This window comes from Mobula hypostoma, chromosome 6 (assembly GCF_963921235.1).
Source record: "Mobula hypostoma chromosome 6, sMobHyp1.1, whole genome shotgun sequence".
In the NCBI taxonomy this organism is placed as follows: domain Eukaryota; kingdom Metazoa; phylum Chordata; class Chondrichthyes; order Myliobatiformes; family Myliobatidae; genus Mobula; species Mobula hypostoma.
Genome location: NC_086102.1, coordinates 37,454,368 through 37,476,112, shown reverse-complemented (window position 1 = coordinate 37,476,112; position 21,745 = coordinate 37,454,368).

The window sequence follows — 21,745 nt, the reverse complement described above, 5'->3', positions numbered from 1 at the left end:
AAATCGGATATTCCCTTTTCCCAAATCAAAATGGCAATTACCAGCACTTAAACTCAAAATCAGAACATATCCCACGAGCCCCCACAAAATTATGTTACGTAACCGGCAACAATGGATATTAATGGAGACGGGTTATATAAAAACAACCAAACATTTATTAAACACGTATAAACGATAAGGAAAAAAAAAGGAAAACTTTAATCGGAGGTTAACAGGTATGCAGCTGCTCACCAACTCGCCACTCGGCTCTGGTTCTTAAAGCGTTAAATGCTGAAAACAGTTCTTAAAGCGATACAGTCAGATATAGTTCTTAAAGCGATAACTTCGAAAGTCCAACAGTTTTACACATTCAATTGGGAGAGACTTCTCTGGAGAAAGATTTCTTCACCAACGCACCTTTACTGCTGGTTCTGTCCACAGGATTCCCGATGCCGAAAATAAACAGTTTAAATCGACTGACCTTAAATTTCTTTTAGAGAAGAGAGAGCACCTTTTTGCATGAACTCATTGCCCTATTGCAAGAGTTATCTCAATGCAGGTTCTCTTCAATAAGGTCGATTCTTTATTAAACTGCCAAACGATGCCGACTCCCCTCGATCCTTCACTTCGATGAATTCTTCACTGTCCCTTCAAAACTGTTGGAATTGAGTAAATTGGCACTTCCAGCCACAAATTTCCAGTCCAAATGCAATATCTTGTTAAGAGAACGTACCTTCCGTTTTAAAAATGAAACTGCATCACAAAAACAAACGTGCAACAAAAACAGAGGCACAACACGTTCTACCTGGAAATCTACAAACTCAAAAACCAACTGCGTCACCTGGGTCGACCCTTATATAGTCACGGGGCACATGTCATCACGTGACCTCACATCGGCGGGAAAATCACATCAGGTGACCTCCAAAAGACCATTACAGCATTCTCACAAAAAAAACAGATCTCCTTGAGCATGTAACACCACCTACAACTATGACATCATGTACAGGCCTGGGAAGCTCAACGAGCCCTCCGATGCCCTATCCCAGGGAACGTGCGCCAGCGCGCAGATTGACCGGCTATATGCCCTACATGTAGATCTTTGCCACCTGGGGGTCACCCGGCTTTTCCACTTCGTGAAAGCCCGGAACCTGCCTTACTCCCTTGAGGAGATCAGGAGGATGACCAGGGACTGCCAAGTCTGCGCAGAGTGCAAACCACACTTCTACCGACCCGAAAAAGCACAACTAATCAAGGCCACCCGCCCTTTTGAGCGACTGACTGTCGACTTTAAGGGCCCCCTTCCCTCCACCGACCGCAATGTATGCTTTCTTAATGTTATCGACGAGTACTCGCGGTTCCCCTTCACCATCCCCTGCCCCGATACCACGACCACGTCAGTTATAAAAGCCCTGCGCAAGCTCTTCACTCTGTTCGGATACCCATGCTATATCCACAGTGACGGAGGGTCCTCGTTTATGAGTGACGAGCTGCACCAATATCTATTGGCTAGGGGAATTGCAACTCGTAGGACCACAAGCTATAATCCCCGAGGGAATGGACAGATGGAGAAGGAGAATAGCACGGTGTGGAAAGCCACACTCTTTGTCCTCAGGTCAAAGGGACTGCTGGTCTCCCGCTGGCAGGAGGTCCTTCCCGAGGCACTCCATTCCATCCACTCCCTGTCATGCATGGCCACCAATGCCATCCCTCATGAGCGACTCTTTTCTTTTCCCAGAGTCGACCACTGGGACCACCCTATCAACTTGACTGATGTCCCCGGGGCCAGTGCTGCTCCGGAAACATGCGAGGAGCAATAAATACTCCCTGATGGTCGAGAGGGTTCACTTACTTCCTGCGAACCACCAGAATGCCTATGTGGTTTTATCTGATGGGTGGGAGGACACGGTCTCCATCCGTGACCTGGCGCCCGCAGGAGCACCGAGCCCCTACTCTGAAAACTCCATGTTGACTATTAACCCCATACCCATCGATATATGTCCCCACCAGACACCGCGCACTCCAAACCCTACACAGACACCACACGACACTCCCATACCAGGCGCGACGCACATGCACGAGGGATTAACAACGCCTAACGTGCTGACCCCTCAAGTCAGGCCGGAGCCAGCACAACCGCCATCGCCGGTGCTACGTAGATCACAGCGACGGACTCGACCACCTGATAGACTTGACCTGTAAATATACTTGTTTTAAATATTGTCAGTCACTTCACCCAGCGGGACTCTTTTTAAAAAAGGAGGGGTGAATGTGGTAAACCATATATATATGTTGTAACTGGGTTACCTGACTAGACACGCCCCTCTGCTGACTGCCCCTGTGGCTCCCCCCACAGACCCCTGAATAAAGGTGATTGTGTCACTGCTCCTCCTCTCAGTCCAGGGCAGATACTCAGCATGGTCGAGGTCAGATTTTACTGCTAATAAAAGCCTTTCAGTATTTAATCTACTTCCAGTCTTTTGGAGTAATTGATAGTGCATCACACACCCAGGCGATTACAGCTCTAAATAAAGCATTGGCCACTGCGCCTGCTTTAAAAACCCCAAGTCCGAATAAGCCATTCTCGTTGGAGGTGGCCACAACTGGTACCACCCTCTCAGCAGTGCACATGTCTCAGCAGGAGACACATGGTAAGTTAAGACCAGTAGCATATGCCTCACGCATGCTCTCACCAGTAGAACAGGGGTATACGGTATGTGAAAAACACTTGTTAGCAGTTTTCTGGGCGGTACAACATTTTGTCTACATAGTGGGGCTTAATCCACTTACAATACTGACAGAACACACCCCCATGCAATTACTATTAGATGGAAAGATTAAAGACGGTTCAGTAAGACAGAACAGAATTGCTAGATGGACATTGCTGTTGCAAGGGAGAAATATAACTGTAAAATGATTAAGTACCACCACTATGTCAGCTGACAACCTGGTGTACCAAGGTGATGAACATGAGTGTCAGGTTATGATAGCAAATGATCCCAAGGGACCATTTGTATCAAAATGAAAAGGAAGGGGTGGAGGCAGATCAGACAAAATAATGCTTGAGAACGAAGACACAAAAGAGAAGGGAAAACGCTATTTAAAAGTTTTTGTCGATGACTCCTCATCAGTACAGGATGTTGAGAGGAGAACTAGGTGCAGCATATATGTAGAGGATGAACATGGCCAGGAAAGGTATAGCATAGCTTTAAAGTTACCTAAAACCATAAGTGCACAGGCAGCAGAATTGGCAGCTGTAGCAAATGTGGGTAGCCACCTAGAATGTTTTCTGCCTGGATCAGTCACACAGCTGATAGTATGTACTTTTTTAACAGCCTTACAGAACATTTGCCTCTGTAGGAAGCAAGAGAGTTTGCTTCAGCTGACGGAAAGCCCCTCCTATCTGCTGCTTTGTTGCGACATATATTTGAAGAAGCAAAGGGGAAAGAATACGGAGTTGCAAAGGTGAAAGCCCACTCAAAGTTGTCCCCCGAGGGGAATAGGAATGGGCAGGAATGACAGCCGCAGACTGGGGAGATCAGAAGGCAGAAGGAACAACAGGTTAAGGTTATGGATTTGACTGAGGAGGGGAAGAAAGAATGCATTAAAAAAAATAGAAGGAATAGGGTCAGAAATGTTTAAAGAGCACAAGGTCCTACTCCATCCTTAACTAGTGGAGTGGTGTTGTAGCAACAACCTTGCACTCAATGCCAGTAAGATGAAAGAGCTGATTGTGAACTTCAGGAAGGGTAAGACAAAGGAACACATACCAATCCTCATAGAGGGATCAGAAAAGGAGAGGGTGAGCAGTTTCAAGTTCCTGGGTGTCAAGATCTCTGAGGATCTAACCTGTTCCCAACATATCAATGCAGTTATAGAGGAGACAAGACAGCAACTATACTTCATTCGGAGTTTGAAGAGATTCGGTATGTCAACAAATGCACTCAAAAACTTCTATAGATGTACCATGGAGAATATTCTGACAGGCTGAATCACTGTCTGGTATGGGGTGGGGGGGGGGGGGAAGGCTACAACACAGGACCAAAAGAAGCTGCAGAGGGTTATAAATTTAGTTGGCTCCATCTTGGGTACTAGCCTATAAAGTACCCAGGACATCGTCAAGGAATGGTTTCTCAGAAAGACAGCATCCAATACTGTATTAAGGACCTCCAGCACCCAGGGCGTGCCCTTTTCTCACTGTTACCATCAGGTAGGAGGTACAGAAGCCTGAAGGCACACACTTAACAATTCAGGAACATCTTCTTCCCCTCTGCCATCCAATTCCTAAATGGACATTGAATCCCTGAACACTACCTTGCTTTTTTAATATACTTCTGTTTTTTTCACAATTTTTAATCTATTCAATATATGTATACTGTAAATTTACTTGTTTATTTATTTTTATTATTATTTTTTTTTTCTTCTTCTTCTATATTATGTATTGCATTGAACTGCTGCTGCTAAGTTAACAAATTTCTCGACACATGCTGGTGATAATAAACCTGATTCTGATTCTATATGAAGGAAAGTTTGTGGTCCCAGAGGGAGGAAATTAGATGATCCACTGGCACCATGATTTATGGGGACATCAGGGAGCTGAAAGCTACCTGGAAAAGATAAAGGGGGTGTGTTGGTGGCTTAGGATGAAGGACGACATAGAACACTCTGTCAAGAATTGCTTGATTTGTGCACAATATAATCCCGACTGAAATGTAAAGAAAGGAGCCCTCTGACACACCAGACCAGTGGAAGGGCCTTGGACTAATTTGCAGATAGATTATGTTGGGCCTTTACCACCCACCCCAGGAGGGTACAAATATATTCTTGTAGTAGTAGATACTTTCACCGAGTGGGTGGAAGCTTTTCCAACTAAGATTAACACGGCCAAAGCCATTGCAAAAATCTTATTAGAAAGGGTTTTTACTCACTGGGGATTACCTCCGAGTCAGATCAAGGCACACATTTTACAGTCCAGATAATGCAAGATGTCATGACATTTTTAGGGATTAAGCACAGATTTCATATACCATATAGACCACAGTCCAGTGGAATTGTGGAAAGGATGAACCAAACATTAAAAAATATGATGGTCAAATGGTGCAACAACATAGGACAACATGGCAAGTAGTTTTGCCTTATGTACTGATGATGATAAGGAATACAGTGACATCATCAATGGGTTCACTCCTTATGAACTCACTACAGGTAGAAACATGAGATGGTTAGAGGAGTTGTTAGGATTAGATTTATCAGAACCTGAAATAGATGGGATTGTGTCAGAAAAGTGGGTACAACAGTTGGTAGAGACAGTGAAAGAGACCAATTATGAGGCAGCCCATGAAACAGTAAAGAAGAAGCAACAGAGTAAAGCTTACTTTGACTCAAATGTCAGTCCTGTTGAATTAAGCGCAGGACAAAGGGTGATGATTAGAATACGCCAACCCACCTCATTTTTAAATCCAAGGTTTGCAGGACCCTATGAAATCACAGACAAAGAAAGTCCATCAGTATACAGGGCACTAACTTCTCCAGATAAAAGTGGATGGTACCACATCAACCAGTTGAAATTGGTAGGAGAGAAACAGGAAAATTATCATCATCGGCATGTAACAATTGATGTACATGATGGTCCTAACTTTGGAGACTTGACAATCGATGTACATGATAGTTCTGATTCAGAAGATCTGAGTTTGGAACAGTTGTTCCAGGAAGGTGACAGCAGATCTGACCAAGGAGGAGTTTTTCCATTTTCTCAGTCTGAAAATCAACGGAGGTTTATAAAGAAAATAAAGAAAAAAAGAAATCAATTGGTTCCTACCTCCCCTATCCTGAAATGAAACTGGCTGAGAAAAGGCAGATAGCATGAGTCCAAAGACAATTGGGAGCCTAGATTGGATGGGTTAGAAAAACACATAGAAAATATGGATTTAAAGTAATTTAAGATTTGAACTGGAAATAAGAGCAGATATTACCCTTGTGTGTTTACAGATTTAATTCAACATGAAGAGAATAATGTATTTTATTGTGATGGAATTGATCATGTCTGGGGCCATGATTGGTTGCGCTTCAGAAACATTACAGCGGATGAAAGTGTCAACAACGACTTTGTTATTTGAAGAACATTCGGTGATCAAAAACAATTCTCTCAACGGACACAGGTAATATGGGCACATGTGGAAGAAATAGAAGATTCGAATTTGTGTTTTTCTGGGGTAGATCGTTTGATGTGTGTGGATAAAACATTAAATATTCCAGAGGATACAAAGGTACAATTCCTATGTAATAAAATTTTAGAGGTGACTTTGTTTAGTAACCCAGGGGGGATAATCATCAGTCAGTTTTCTGGTCGGTTTATTGAGCAACCTTCAGGTGATGATGGCCACGGTAAGATTACAGTTCTGTGGGATCGCACTCATGTGAATATTGAGTGGGACAGTGATCTACACAAGAGATATATCGATTGGGGTGGCCACATCAAGTGTTTCTCAAAGTTTGTTTCTATTGTTATAAACAGTCCACAAGAGGATGTAGTACATGGGGAGAGTAAAATGGAAAGGACACTAAGTGTTTCTGTCAGGGCCCAGTCCCTTTCAGGGTTTTCAAACTAATAGGAAATTGACCACTCCACAACCCCAATTAACTAAACTACAGCAGAGCCTAAATGTAGTGAGACTCAAGGTAACATAAACGGGGTGGATTAGTGTTAGAAGATACAGGGGAGTTTGTCACTTGGGTACCAGGGTACCAGCACGTGCAGGTAATCTTTAATCTAACTGAAATAATGGTGCCTGAATGGCGCTCATCTACAACAAAATGATTATTTACTCACCTTCTTGGGAGACATTAAGCAGGAGTGAGTTTAGGCCAGTCAAAAATAGAAGGAAGAGAGGACTATTGGAATTAATGGGAGCAGGTTATGCATTAGAGGTAGCAATGGTCAATACCTCAGATATAGCAGAATTAGAAAATCAGGTACAGTCTCTTCAGCTAAAAATGCAGGATATTACTAGAGAAAGTTATTGGAATCAGATGCAAACTAGTCAAATTGGTCAGAGTGCATCACAGGTAACGCTGGATTCACTTAAGTTTCTGAAACCCCTTCAGGATACAACAAATTTGATAATTGACCGCATAGACCTCCTAGCTAAAGGAACACATAAAGCAGAGATCTGTGCTACATATACTAGTTGGCTGCTCACCATGTTTGGTATGAATTTATTAACAATTTGATGCACATCCAGTACCAAATTGGATAGCAAATGAGCAATTAATAGAATGGCTTGGAGAAGAGGTTCCCTTGTGTCATTTTAGAAGTCTTACACTAACCAATAGAGTACTGGGTACTTGTGATGATGGTAAAGGGAGGTTTTATGTTGGTGCAGTATTTCACATTCCCTGTCATGGAAGTAATTTTATTTACTCCTTATAAATGGTTTGCAATGTAAGTAAGTATTATGAGAATACTTGAATATCCTTTAGCGACCCACCAAAACATGCTATTGTTATGAATAGGAATAGATGTATCGAAATGTCATCAAGGAGGAAACCACTGAGCTTGTCCAGAAGAGATGACGAGACAGAAACTTGTCATTTGTGGTTTCAATATTTATGAGAATTGTTCATTTTCTATTTTTCTTGTGAATAATGATTCTTTTCTGCAGTATGCACTGGTGGGATGAACATACTATAAAGCAACAGCAGCCATGAGTTACACCAAGAAATGGAAAGAGTGTCCTTTGGAAAGTCACAATGTTGCAATTAGGGATATGACTTTAATCTTGACATTGGAGGATGAACTTTGCCTCAACCAGACGTGGAGAAGGTGGTGGGGGAGAAACTTGCAATCCAACGAACTGATGCACATCAATATTTGTGGGACTATGTTGTTACTGAGTTGCCACCGATTTCTCATTTGACTGCAGACTGGACACGAGTTGGAGGAGGCAAAGCAGATAATCCATCAATGGACTAAATATACAAAAGTTATTAAGACACATGTCTGATAAGGCAAATGAAATATTTAGTGACTCAGACTTTTGGGATAAGTTTTGGAATTGGGGATCAAATGTTCAAATACATCCATGGGTGAGGATAATCTCACATGCTGCTGCAATATTTATTTTATGTACACTGATAATTGTATTGTTTAATGTTTAATTAGAAGGTGGAAGGATGAAATTATGCAAAAGATAGAGGATGATAATTTTATAATATTGAGAAAACAATAGCTGGTATAAAAATGTATGAATTTAGTAAGTAAATGTTATAACGTAAGTGCAGCATAACTGCTGGGGATCTATGGCAATCCAATGGATAGTCAACAGAATAGAGGAGGATAGTGATCCTAACATAAATATCTTTGGATCAAGAGGAGGGAGATGTGGGCCAGAAAGAACAACAGTCTATAAATCAGTGAATTCAAATGAATCAAGGACAGTGGAAGCAGACAGACTAATTGTCTTTGTTCTTGCCATGTGCTTGGGGATGGAGGCTGCCATTTTGTGAAGACACTCTATTCTCCATTTTGTGAGCTTGACATGTTGAGCTTGATCAATGTTTTAAAAAAGACACAATGATAATTCAGGTAATCTGGTAGACTGGAGATAATTTCTAAATTAAAAGTTATTTGTGAGATATTCTTTGGAGATAAGATGCAGATTTGTGAATGTTAGGGTTGGTGCCTGCCTGGAGTGATTTGAGCTTGTTGCTGATTGAGAACAAAGAGCGATAAATTATCGACTGTCACTTGATGGGGAGAGGGGAATAAATGGATGCTGGCTTGGAGCAAAGCCAATAACTAGGTGTTAAAGGTCAGACACATGACCCGTGACCAATGGCATTGGAATGCAATATTTGAATTGATAAAGAATGGATATTCGGACTTGGGAGTCGGTCTTCAGTTCTTAAAATGTAATTGACGAGCAGTAATCAATTTGAGGTTAAAACTAGGTATTGTCTATAGGGCAGCTTTTTAGGCACTCTGTTTATGGGAAGTAAGATGTAGCCGGTGGGGTGGGGGAGAGAGGATAGGTCCTCTCCTTTAAGATTCCCCCGTCTCCAGCCCTGAATCTCTTTCACCAAAACTTCCCAGCTCTTTACTTCACCCCTCCCAGTTTCAATTATCAATTTGTGTTTCTTCCTCCTCTCCCCCACCCTTCTAACTCTGACTCCTCAACTTTTTTTCTCCAGTCCTGATGAAGAGTCTCAGCCCAAAATGTTGGTTATGCTCTATTTCATAGATGCTGCCTGGCCTGCTGAGTTCCTCCAGCATTTTGTGTGTATTGCTTACCAGTATCTCCTCCATTTCCTGCACATCTGTCTTCAATTTATGTTCTCTCATAACAGGGATAGGGTTCCCTTTGTTTTATCTACCACCCCATGAGCCTCTGTATCCAACAGATCATTCTCCATAACATTTCCCATCTCCCACTGGATATTACTACAAAGAATATCTCCTCTCTTCTCTCCGCTTTCCATGAAGATTGCTCTCTCTCCTCTCTGATCTCCCTACTAGCACCTATCTCTACAAACGTGACATGTGCTACACCTGCCCCTACATCTCCTCCCTCACCACTACTCAGGGCCCTAACAGTCCTTCCAGGTGAGATGATATTTCGCCTGCGAGTCTGTTGGTGTCATTTATTATGTCTGGTGCTCCGGGTGCGCCCTCCACTCCATTGGTGAGACTAGACGCAATTTGGACAACTTTGATGAGCACCTTCGCTCTGTTGGCTGCAAAAGGCAGGATCTCTTGGTGGCTACCAATTTCCATTCCCATTCTGACACATCTGTCCATGGCTTCCTCTACTGTCATGATGAGGCCAAACTCAGGTTGGATGAGCAACACCACATGGATATCCGAAAACATAGAACATAGAAAACTACAGCGCATTACAGGCTCTTCGGCCTACAATGTTGTGCTGACCACGTAACCTACTCTAGACACCGCCTACAATTTCCCTACTGCATGGCTCTCTATTTTCCAAGCTCCATGTACCCAAGAGTCTCTTAATAGACTCTGCTGTATCTACCTCTACCACTGTTGCTGGCAGTGCATTCCACACACCCAACACTCTCTGTGTGAAAAACTTACCTCTGTCATTCCCGCCATACCTACTTCCAAGCACCTTAAAACTCTGCACCCTCATGTTAGTCATTTCAGTCCTGGGAAAAAGCCTCTGGCTATTAATTCCTCTCATCATCTTTCCACCTCTATCAAGTCACCTCTCCTTCTTTCTTTTCAAATCTTTTTATTGTTATATCATAAAAAAGAAATAACACAAGCACATTGAAGTAACAACACTTACAATGTCTCAAAAAAGACTATCTTAAAGATTGAAAAAAAATTGTGATAACAAAAAAAACCTACTAAGCAGAAAAGTGAGGGAAAAAGAAAAGAGCCCATTAGGTGTACAACCCCAGAGCCATGCGTCATACAAAAAGCTTCTAAAAATAAACATCAAACCGCCAGCAAGAAAAGAAAATATATCAAAAAATTTACAATTAGATCGTGGAAAAAATCTATCAATCAGCTCAGATGATAATAACGAGCAAATGAGCCCCATCTTTGCTCAAAATTAAATAAAAGTTCAAAGGTTTGACTTCTAATTTTCTCCAAACTAAGATATAGCATCACTTGAGAGAACCATTGTGACAAAATGGGAGCTGATGTATCCTTCCACTTCAACAAAATGGCCCTCCTAGCTATCAATGTAACAAATGCAATAACACATTGGTCAGACACAGAAATACTACGAATATTTTAAGGGATTATTCCAAAAAGCACAGTTAATTTATTAGGTTGTAGATTAATTTTAAGTGCTTTCGAAATTGTTGAAAAAAACAACTTCCAGAACTGTTCCAATATAGAACAAGACCAAAACATATGTGTCAGTGTAGCTATCTCAGTATTACATCTATCACAATGACTATCAGCATTAGAAAAGTTCTTAGAAAATCTCTCCTTCGTCAAATGATAACGATGTACAATATTAAATTGAATCAATGAATGACTAGCACAAATTGAAGAGTTAACCAACTTCAAAATCTGCATCCAATCCTCTGTCATAAAAGTCAAATTGAGTTCCTTTTCCCAATCCTGTTTAATCTTAGATAAAGGACGCTTATCCTATTGTAATAATAAATTATAAATTCTTCCAATAGAACCCTTGATCGAAGGATTTGTACTCATAATATAGAGTGGATAGCCAGCTCCTCTTCCCCAGGGCACCACTGCTCAATACAAGAGGACATGGCTTTAAGGTAAGGGGTGGGAAGTTCAAGGGGGATATTAGAGGAAGGTTTTTTTACTCAGAGAGTGGTTGGTGCGTGGAATGCACTGCCTGAGTCAGTGGTGGAGGCAGATACACTAGTGAAGTTTAAGAGACTACTAGACAGGTATATGGAGGAATCTAAGGTGGGGGCTTATATGGGAGACAGGGTTTGAGGGTCGGCACAACATTGTGGGCCAAAGGGCCTGTACTGTGCTGTACTATTCTATGTTCTATGTTCTAATAGTATCTAACAGGTCAGCCTCCAATATGTAAGGAATATTACTTAAGTATTTTTGTAAAAAATGTCTAACTTGAAGGTATTGCAGAAAGTGTGAGTATGAAAGAGAATATTTATCAATTAATTGTTCAAAAGACATCAATCTATCTTCTTTAAATAAATCCAAAAAACAATTAATACCTTTATTTTTCCAAAATAAAAAAATTGGTTCACTCAAAGAAGGCTTAAAAAAGTAATTTCAATAAACTAAACTACAAAGTTTAAATTTTTTAAGATTATAAAATTGCGGAACTGGAGCCAAATTTGTAAAGAATACTTAATCACAGGATATAGGATTAAATTAACAATTTTAGCTAATTGTATATGTAAAGCAGCTCCCAATAATGAGGTTAAATAAAACTGTTTTACAACTTACAGTTGCAGGTCTACCCAAATTGGCCAATCTCTCTTATCAACCCAATATAACCAGAAAGACATGTGCCGCACATTAACAGCCCAATAATACATTCTTAGATTAGGCAAAGCAAAACCTCCATCCTTTTTCAATTTTTGTAAGTGACATTTACTAATTCTTGGTCTTTTATTATTCCAAATAAAAGATAATAGAATCAATCTGATCAAAAAAATTCTAGTCAAAAAAACAGGAATATTCTGAAATAAGTATAAAAATTTTGGTAAACTCATCATTTTAACTATATGAATATGACCAACAAGTGGAAATGTAAGTGGACTCCATCTACCAATAAATACTTCATAGAGTCTACTAAAGGAACAAAATTGGCTTTATAAAGATCCTCATATTTTTTAGTAATTATAATACCTAAATATCTAAAAGAATCTGTGACTTTAAAAGGAGTATTATCATATATAGAGACAGAATCATTTAAAAGAAACAATTCACTTTTACTAAAATTTATTTTATATCCTGAAAAACCTCCAAATTCATTAAATAATTTTAGCAAGGCAGGAATAGATTCGTCAGGATTGGATATATAAACCAATAAATCATCAGGGTAAAGAGAAATCTTATGTATGGTGTCATTCACAAAAATCCCATGGATATTTTTAGCCTCACGAAGAGCAAGGGGTTCTAATATTAAATTAAACAACAAAGGAATTAATGGACAGCCTTGCCTTGTCCCCCATGAAAGCTGAAAAAAAGGAGACCTACAATTGTTAGTGACAACAGTAGCAATAGGGGCTTCATATATCATTCTAATCCAACTATTAAAACTAGCACCAAAGCCAAATTTCTCTAAAACATTAAATAAATATTTCCATTCGACTTGGTCGAACACTTTTCAGCATCCAATGATACAACACATTGTGGAGTTTTAAAAGAGGACGAATATATAATGTTAAATAGTCCGAACATTTGAAAAAGAATAGCGACCCTTTATAAAGCCTGTTTGATCTTTAAGAATAACTTTACCCAAAATATTCTCCAACCGATTGGCCATTATCTTTGACAGAATCTTAGCATTGACATTCAGTAATGAAATAGGTCTATATGAAGCACAGTCTGTAGGATCTTTATCTTTTTTAAGAATTAAAGAAATAGAAGCCTCATAAAAAGTAGAGGGTAAGTCACCTTTCACAAAAGAATCCTTAAACATTTCCAACATATACAGAGAAAGCAACTTTTCAAATTTTTCATAAAATTCCACAGGATAGCCATCAAGTCCCGGGGACTTACCAGATTGCATTGAAAAAATAGCTTTATGAATTTCAGCTTCAGTGATTTGAGCATCAAGAGTTTTTTGATCCTCAGCCGAGATTTTAGGAAAAACAATCTTCCGTAAAAAAGCGTTCATTTCAGAGGAATCTGATGGACATTGAGATTTATAAAGTTCAGCATAAAAATCTTGAAAAATCTTATTAATTTCTTCATATTCCTGAGCTAAGGTACCATCTTTCCTACGAATTTTCATGATTTGCCTTTTGGCTGTAGCCATTTTTAATTGAGATGCGAGCAGTTTATTATTTTTATCTCCAAACATATAAAATTTGCTCTTTAACTTAAGCAAATATCCTTCAATGGGATGGGTTAATAACAGGTTATATTGTGATTGAAGTTCCACCCTTTGTTTAAATAAATCAATATTGGGGGAAATTGCATAGATATTATCTAAATCTTTATTTTGTTTTGATATTCTATCTAATTCTGCTTTAGTCTATTTTTTAAGTTTAGCTGAATAAGAAATAATCTGACCATGTAAAAATGCTGTAAATGTATCCCATATAATTAAAATAGACATACCCCCTATATCATTAAAAAGAAAAAGTTCCTTTATCTGGGTTTCAATGAAAGTGACAAAGTCAGAGTTTTGCAATAATGTCTGAGACATGCGCCATGGTGGGCGGGCAAGAGTGACATCATTAAATTCAAAAGACAAACTCAGAGGCGCATGATGAGATATAGCAATAGTGTCATATTCACAATCTTTAACACTAGGCAAGAAGTGGGGATTGATTATAATATAATCGATCCTCAAATATTTTTATAAACATGTGAGAAGAAAGAATATTCTGTGTTATCAGGATACCTCCACAAATCAATCAACCCAAAATCATTCAAAAAGGAATTAATTAATGACGCTGAACGATTTGGAAGTCGCTGATTGGTTGATCCCTTATCAATCATAGGATTTGAGCAGCAGTTAAAATCCTCGCTCATTACCAGCATATATTCATTTAAATCAGGCAGTAAAGCAAATACCTTTTTTAAAAAAGAAGGATCATCTAAGTTAGGACCATACAAATTAACCAAAACAACTTTTCTGTTATGGATCATTCCTTTAACAATTAAAAATCTACCATTAGAATCTGATTCAATATCCTCTTGAATGAATATATTAGATTTAATAAAAATAGACACGCCTTTTGCTTTACTCTGAGAAGTAGAATGGAATTGTAGACCATTCCACCATCCAAAAAATCTATTTTGATCTCCTGCTCTGATACGTGTCTCTTGAGCAAAAATTATATCAGGTTGGAATCGGTTAATAATTTTAGAAGTCTTTTTTCATTTAATAGGATGATTCCAACCACATACATTCCAACTTATTATATTAATCTGTTTAAGTACCATACTATAATTTTATTCTACTTTATACATGCGCAGAACACATACCAATACGGGATGATCAAAGATGGCAGTGATGAAGAATACAACCACATAAAAAACAAACATGCTCCAGAACCACCCAATGGGAAAAAGCTCCTATCTCTAAACCCACCCACCCACACCCGGAAGCCCGAAAAAGGCAAGTGATCTACAATAGAGTTCAAAGCTACTGACTGCTCTGTCTGTATTTTCTTTCCCTTCCCCCAGTTAGTAAAAAAGTAGAGTGACCTTGTAAAAAAGACAAAAAAGTCTCAGCAAAGAAAGGTATTTACATTCCATCATCTAATAAACAAGAAAGAACCAAAATAATGTTATCTCTCAGAGAGAAAAACCAGTGCCATTTTAAGTTTAATATTAATTCCCTAAAAAAACTTTAAATTCAATTGTAAAATGTTATAATAAAACAGAAAAAAATTAATAGTATATTTGACCCAGCTGAATTTTCAAAAATACTAATTAATAATATCACAAGTAATTAAACCCTCCCAAATATATATATAAGCCCTATTAGTAGGAAAAAAATGCCAATTAGCTGATTAAAAAAAAGAAACAAAAAAAATTCAAACCAAGTATTAAATTAAAGGAACAAATCCCCTTATCTTCTTCTCTCAGTCGAATGTTCAGGTGATCAGTTAGACAGTCATACTTGAGCTGTAAATCTTCTTTCCAAAGGAAAGCCAACAATAATGAACAACTCTCCTTGTCTTCTCTAGTTAGTCTCTCAATGAAATATCCAAATGACCTTCATGAATCTTCTTTCCAAAATGTGAATAATATACAGATAACCAAACAACCTTTCAGATAGTTCATTCAGCAGTGGTGTCAGTAACAGCGGTGGGTATAGCCTGAACAAAGTCTAGTGCAGCTTTTGGATCAAAAAAAGTACGAGGAGGAGAACTAGCAGGAAAAACTTTAATTCTTGTCGGATACCTCAGAGAGGGAAAGAGTTTTTTTATCATATGGCTGTTTCATTACCAGGGCAAATTCTGATCTTTGTTCCATTCAACACACATCAAAGTTGCTGGTGAACGCAGCAGGCCAGGCAGCATCTGTAGGAAGAGGTGCAGTCGACGTTTCAGGCTGAGACCCTTCGTCAGGACTAACTGAAGGAAGAGTGAGTAAGGGATTTGAAAGCTGGAGGGGGAGGGGAAGATCCAAAATGATAGGAGAAGACAGGAGGGGGACGGATAGAGCCAAGAGCTGGACAGGTGATAGGCAAAAGGGGATACGAGAGGATCATGGGACAGGAGGTCTGGGAAGAAAGACAAGGGGGGGGGACCCAGAGGATGGGCAAGAGGTATATTCAGAGGGACAGAGGGAGAAAAAGGAGAGTGAGAGAAAGAACGTGTGCATAAAAATAAGTAACAGATGGGGTATGAGGGGGAGGTGGGGCCTTAGCGGAAGTTAGAGAAGTCGATGTTCATGCCATCAGGTTAGAGGCTACCCAGACGAAATATAAGATATAAGGTGTTGTTCCTCCAACCTGAGTGTGGCTTCATCTTTACAGTAGAGGAGGCCGAGGATAGACATGTCAGAACGGGAATGGGATGTGGAATTAAAATGTGTGGCCACTGGGAGATCCTGCTTTCTCTGGCAGACAGAGCGTAGATGTTCAGTAAAGCGGTCTCCCAGTCTGCGTCGGGTCTCGCCAATATATAAAAGGCCACATCGGAAGCACCGGACGCAGTATATCACCCCAGCCGACTCACAGGTAAAGTGTTGCCTCACCTGGAAGGACTGTTTGGGGCACTGAATGGTGGTAAGGGAGGAAGTGTAAGGGCATGTGTAGCACTTGTTCCGCTTACACGGATAAGTGCCAGGAGGGAGATCAGTGGGGAGGGATGGGGGGGAAGAATGGACAAGGGAGTTGCGTAGGGAGCGATCCCTGCGGAATGCAGAGAGAGGGGGCGAGGGAAAGATGTGCTTAGTGGTGGGATCCCTTTGGAGGTGGCTGATGTTACGGAGAATGATATGTTGGACCCGGAGGCTGGTGGGGTGGTAGGTGAGGACCAGGGGAACCCTATTCCTAGTGGGGTGGCGGGAGGATGGAGTGAGAGCAGATGTACGTGAAATGGGGGAGATGCGTTTAAGAGTTGCCTCACCTGGAAGGACTGTTTCCATTATCTCTTTTGGATAATCTTTGTAAAAACGGAGCTCAGATTCCATAAATCTAAAAACTCTCTGTTTTCTTGCCTGTTGCATTATTTGATCTTTAATTTTAATTTTAAAGTGATGGAAGCAAACCAGAACAGATCTTGGTTTACTAGAATCCTTCAATTTCAAAGTAAACGCCCTATATGCCCTTTCTATAGCAGGCGGCTTTGATAAAATGGTAGGAAATAAAGTGTGGAAAAGCTTATCAAAGTAAGCAGTTAAATCTCCATCTTCAGCTCCTTCTTGCAGCCCAACAATTCATATATTCTTTCGATGAGATCTAGTTTCCGGGTCTACAATCTTATTTTGATATCTTTCCAAACGGGTTGTAGCTTCAGACAACTTGTGCTTAATTATCTTCAGTTCCTCTTCATGTGTAATAACTTGAGTTTCCAGGTCTTTAAGTTTTCCCAGAAATGACCTCATTTCATTACTATTCTTTTCCAGTTGGTCTTAAATTGATCCATTCTGATCTTTAATTGAATTCAATGTCTGAACCATATCTTCAGCCCACGATAGCATTTCATCAGATCTTTCCTTTTGCATCTTTCCTTTCCCATTACCTTTATCACTGGGTTCAGGTAAATTCTTCCCACTTCTCGTAGACATAGACATATTGTTCCCCCTCAAGAATCAGCAAATAAAAATTTTAAATTCAAAGGTTAAACTAGGGGGAGAGAAAGAAAACTAAGAGCAGCACAAAATTACTGCTACTCCACTTGCAGACGGGGGTGGTCTCCCCAAGTCACCTCTCATCCTCTGTCACTCCAAGGAGAAGTGGCCAAGTTCAATTCGCCTATTCTAATAGGCATGCTCTCTAATCCAGGCAACATCCTTAAAAACCTCCTCTGCACTCTCTCTATAGTATCCGCATCTATCCTGTAGTGAGGTGACCAGAACGGAACACAGTGCTCCAAGTGCGGTCTGACTAAGTCTTATATAGCTGTAACATTACTTCACAGCTCTTGTACTCAGTCTCACAGATGATTGAGGCCAACACACCATGCACCTTCTTAACAACACTGTCAACCTGTGCAGCAGCATTGAGTGTCCTAAGGAAACGGACCCCAAAATCATTCTAATCCTCAACACTGCCAAGAGTTTTCCTAATAATGATATATACTATTTTCAAACTGGACCTACCAAAATGAATCACTTCACACTTATCTAGGTTGAACTCTATCTGCCACTTCTCAGCCCAGTTCTGTATTCTATTGATGTCCCATTGTAACCTCTGACAACCCTCCAGACTATACAGAACACCCCTAACCTTTGTGTCATTAGCAAACTTACTAACCCACTCTTCTACTTCCTCATCCAGGTCATTTATAAAAATCACAAAGAGGAGGGATCCCAGAACAGATCCCTGCGGAACACCACTGGTCACCGAACACCATGCAGAATACCAACCATCTACAATCAGGTTGGTGCTGGATTCCTAGAGGGGGAATTTCTAGAATGCCTATGAGATGGTTTGCAAGAGCAGCTCGAAGAGATCTCAGGATACTTGGAGGCACAGGATAAAATAGGCCGTAGTCAGCATGGTTTCCTCAAGCGAAAATCTTGCCTGATATATCTGTTGAAATTCTTTGAGAAATAACAAGCAGGATAGACAAAGGAGAATCAGTTGATGTTGTGTACTTGGATTTTCAGAAGGCCTTTGACAAGGTGTCACACATGAAGCTGCTTAACAAGCTCGAGCCCATGGTATTACAAAAGATTCTAGCATGGATAAAGCATGGATTGGCAGGATGCAAAGAGTGGGAATAAAGGGAGCCTTTTCTAGTTGGCAGCTGGTTACTAGTGGTGTTCCTCAGAAGGACATTTTCAACCTCTCACTACTATGGGTGGAAGTTCCCACTTGCTTCAAAAAGTCAACAATTATACCAGTGACTAAGAAGAATAATGTGGGCTGCCTTAACGACCATCACCTGGTAGCATTCACATCGACAGCGATGAAATGCTTTGAGAGTTTGGTCATGACCAGACTGAACTCCTGCCTCAGCAAGAACCTGGACCCATTGCAATTTGCCTATTGCCACAATAGGTCAACGGCAGACACAATCTCAATGGCTCTCCACGTGGCTTTGGACAACACAAACACCTATGTCAGGATGCTGTTCAACCCACAATCCTGATTGAGAAGTTGCAGAATCTGGGCCTCTGTACCTCCCTCTACAATTGGATCCTTGACTTCCTAACCAGAAGACCACAGTCTGTGTGGATTGGTGATAAAATATCCTCCTCGCTGATGATCAACATTGGTGCACCTCAGGGGTGTGTGCTTAGCCCACTGCTCTACTGTCTCTATACCCGTGACTGTGTGGCTAGGCATAGCTCAAATATCATCTATGAATTTGCTCATGATACAACCACTGTTGGTGGAATCTCAGATGGTGATGAGAGGACATACAGGAGCGAGATATGCCAACTAGTGGAATGGTGCCACAGCAACAACCTGGCACTCAATGTCAGTAAGATAAAAGAGCTGATTGTGGACTTCAGGAAGGGTAAGACGAAAGAGAACATACCAATCCTCATAGAGGGATCAGAAGTGGAGAGAGTGAACAGCTTTAAGTTCCTGGGTGTCAAGATCTCTGAGGATCAAACCTGATCTCAACATATCAATGTAGTTATAAAGAAGACAAGACAGTGGCTATACTTCATTAGGAGTTTGAAGAGATTTTGCATGTCAACAAATACACTCAAACACTTCTATAGTTGTACCATGGAGAGCATTCTGACAGGTTGCATCACTGTCTGGTATGGAGGGGCTACTGCACAAGACCGAAAGAAGCTGCAGAAGGTTGTAAATCGAGTCAGCTCCATCTTGGGTACTAGCCCACAAAGTACCCAGGACATCTTCAGGGAGCAGTATCTCAGAAAGGCAGCATCCATTATTAAGGACCTCCAGCACCCAGGGCATGCCCTTTTCTCACTGTTACCATCATGTAGGAGGTACAGAAGCCTGAAGGCACACACTCAGCGAGTCAGGAACAGCTTCTTCCCCTCTGCATTAGATTCCTAAATGGACATTGAATCTTTGGACACTACCTCACTTTTTTTTTAATATACAGTATTTCTGTTTTTGCATGTTTTTTAATCTATTCAATATATGTAATTGATTTACTTGTTTATTTATTATTATTATTTTTATTTTATTTATTATTATTTTATATTCTCTGTTAGATTACATATTGCATTGAACTGCTGCTGCTAAGTTAACAAATTTCATGTTACATGCTGGTGATAATAAACCTGATTCTGATGTCTGTGTTGGGACTGATTCTTTTTACGTTATATATGGCAGATTAGGAGGAAAAGCAAAGAACTGGCAGATGGAATACAATGTCAAGAAGTGTATGGTCATGCACTTTGGTAGAAAAAATGAAAGGATTGACTATTTTCTAAATGGAGAGAAAATTCAGAAAACTGAGGCACAAGGGGACTTGGGAGTCCTTGAGCAGTATTCTCTAAAGGTTAATTTGCAGGTTGAGGCTGTGGAGAGGAAGGTAAATGTGATGTTAGCATTCATTTCAAGAGGACTAGAATATAAAAGCAAGGATGTCATACTGAGACTTCATAAAGCACTGGTGAGGCTTCTCTTGGAGTATTACAAGCAGTTGTGGGCCCCTTATCTTAGAAAGAATATGCTGAAACTGGAGTGTTCAAAGGAGAGTCCCAAAAATGATTCCAGAATTGAATGGCTTGTCATATGAAGAGCATTTGGGCCTGCATTCACTAGAATTCCGAAGAATGAGGGGTGACCTCATTGAAACCTATTGAATGGTGATGGCCTTGATAGAGTGGATGTGAAGAGGATGTTTCCTACAGTGGGAGAGTCTTAGACAAGAGGGCACAGCCTTAGGATAGAGGGGCATCCTTTTAGAACGGAGATGAGGAGGAAATTCTCATTCAGAGAGTGATGAATGAGTGGAATGCGTGTTGGCAGGAACATCTCTGACTCCATCACACTGAGAACTGGATCCCCATAAGGCTATGTGCTTAGCCCATTGCTGTTTACAGTGCTAACACATGACTGTGCAGCCAGATTCAAGGAGAACCTGATCATTAAATTTGCTGATGATACCACAGTGGTGGGGCTCATCAGCAAAAATGATGAAACAATGTACAGGGAGGAGGTCAAACACCAAGAGAGCTGGTGCAGTGATAACAACTTGATGCTTAATGTCACCAAAACCAAGGAGATTATCGTCAATTTCAGAATGTCTCAGCTTGAGCACACACCCCTCAGCATCAGCGGCTCCACAGTGGAGAGAGTGGAAAACATCAAGTTCCTTGGGGTGCAGATCTCGCACAATCTCACCTGGTCCAGGAACACCACTGGGATTGTGAAACGGGCCCAGCAGAGATTGCACTTTCTGAGGAAGCTTAAACAAGCATCACTCCCCACTAACATCTTAACTACATTCTACAGAGGCGTGGTTGAGAGTGTGCTGACCTTTTGCATCACAACCTGGTACTCCAGCTGCAGTGCTGTCGACAAAAAAGCCTTGCAGAGGGTGTTTAGGGGAGCAGAGAAGGTTATTGGGGTCTCCCTACCTTCTGTCCAAGACCTCTTTCAGAGTCAATGCCTCCAGAAGTCACGGTACATCATTAAAGACCCCCCACACCCTCTCCATGAACTGTTTGTTCTTCTGCCATCAGGCAAATGTTACAAGAGCATCAAAACTAAAACCACAAGGCTACTAAACAGCTTCCTCCCACAGGCAGTCAGACTGCTAAATAGCTGCTCTACCTGACTCTGCTTTGGACACTCTTAACTTGCACTGGACACTTATAACTTGATTTTAACTGACATGTGGCTGTTGTGTTTTACCATTTATTGTTATGTTTATTATTTAGTGTTGCGTTTGTTATGTTATGATTGCACTGCTCCTGAGAAACGCTGTCTCATTCTGCCCTGCAGAGCTGATGTACGGTTAGAATGACAATAAAGTTTTTTTGAATCTTTGA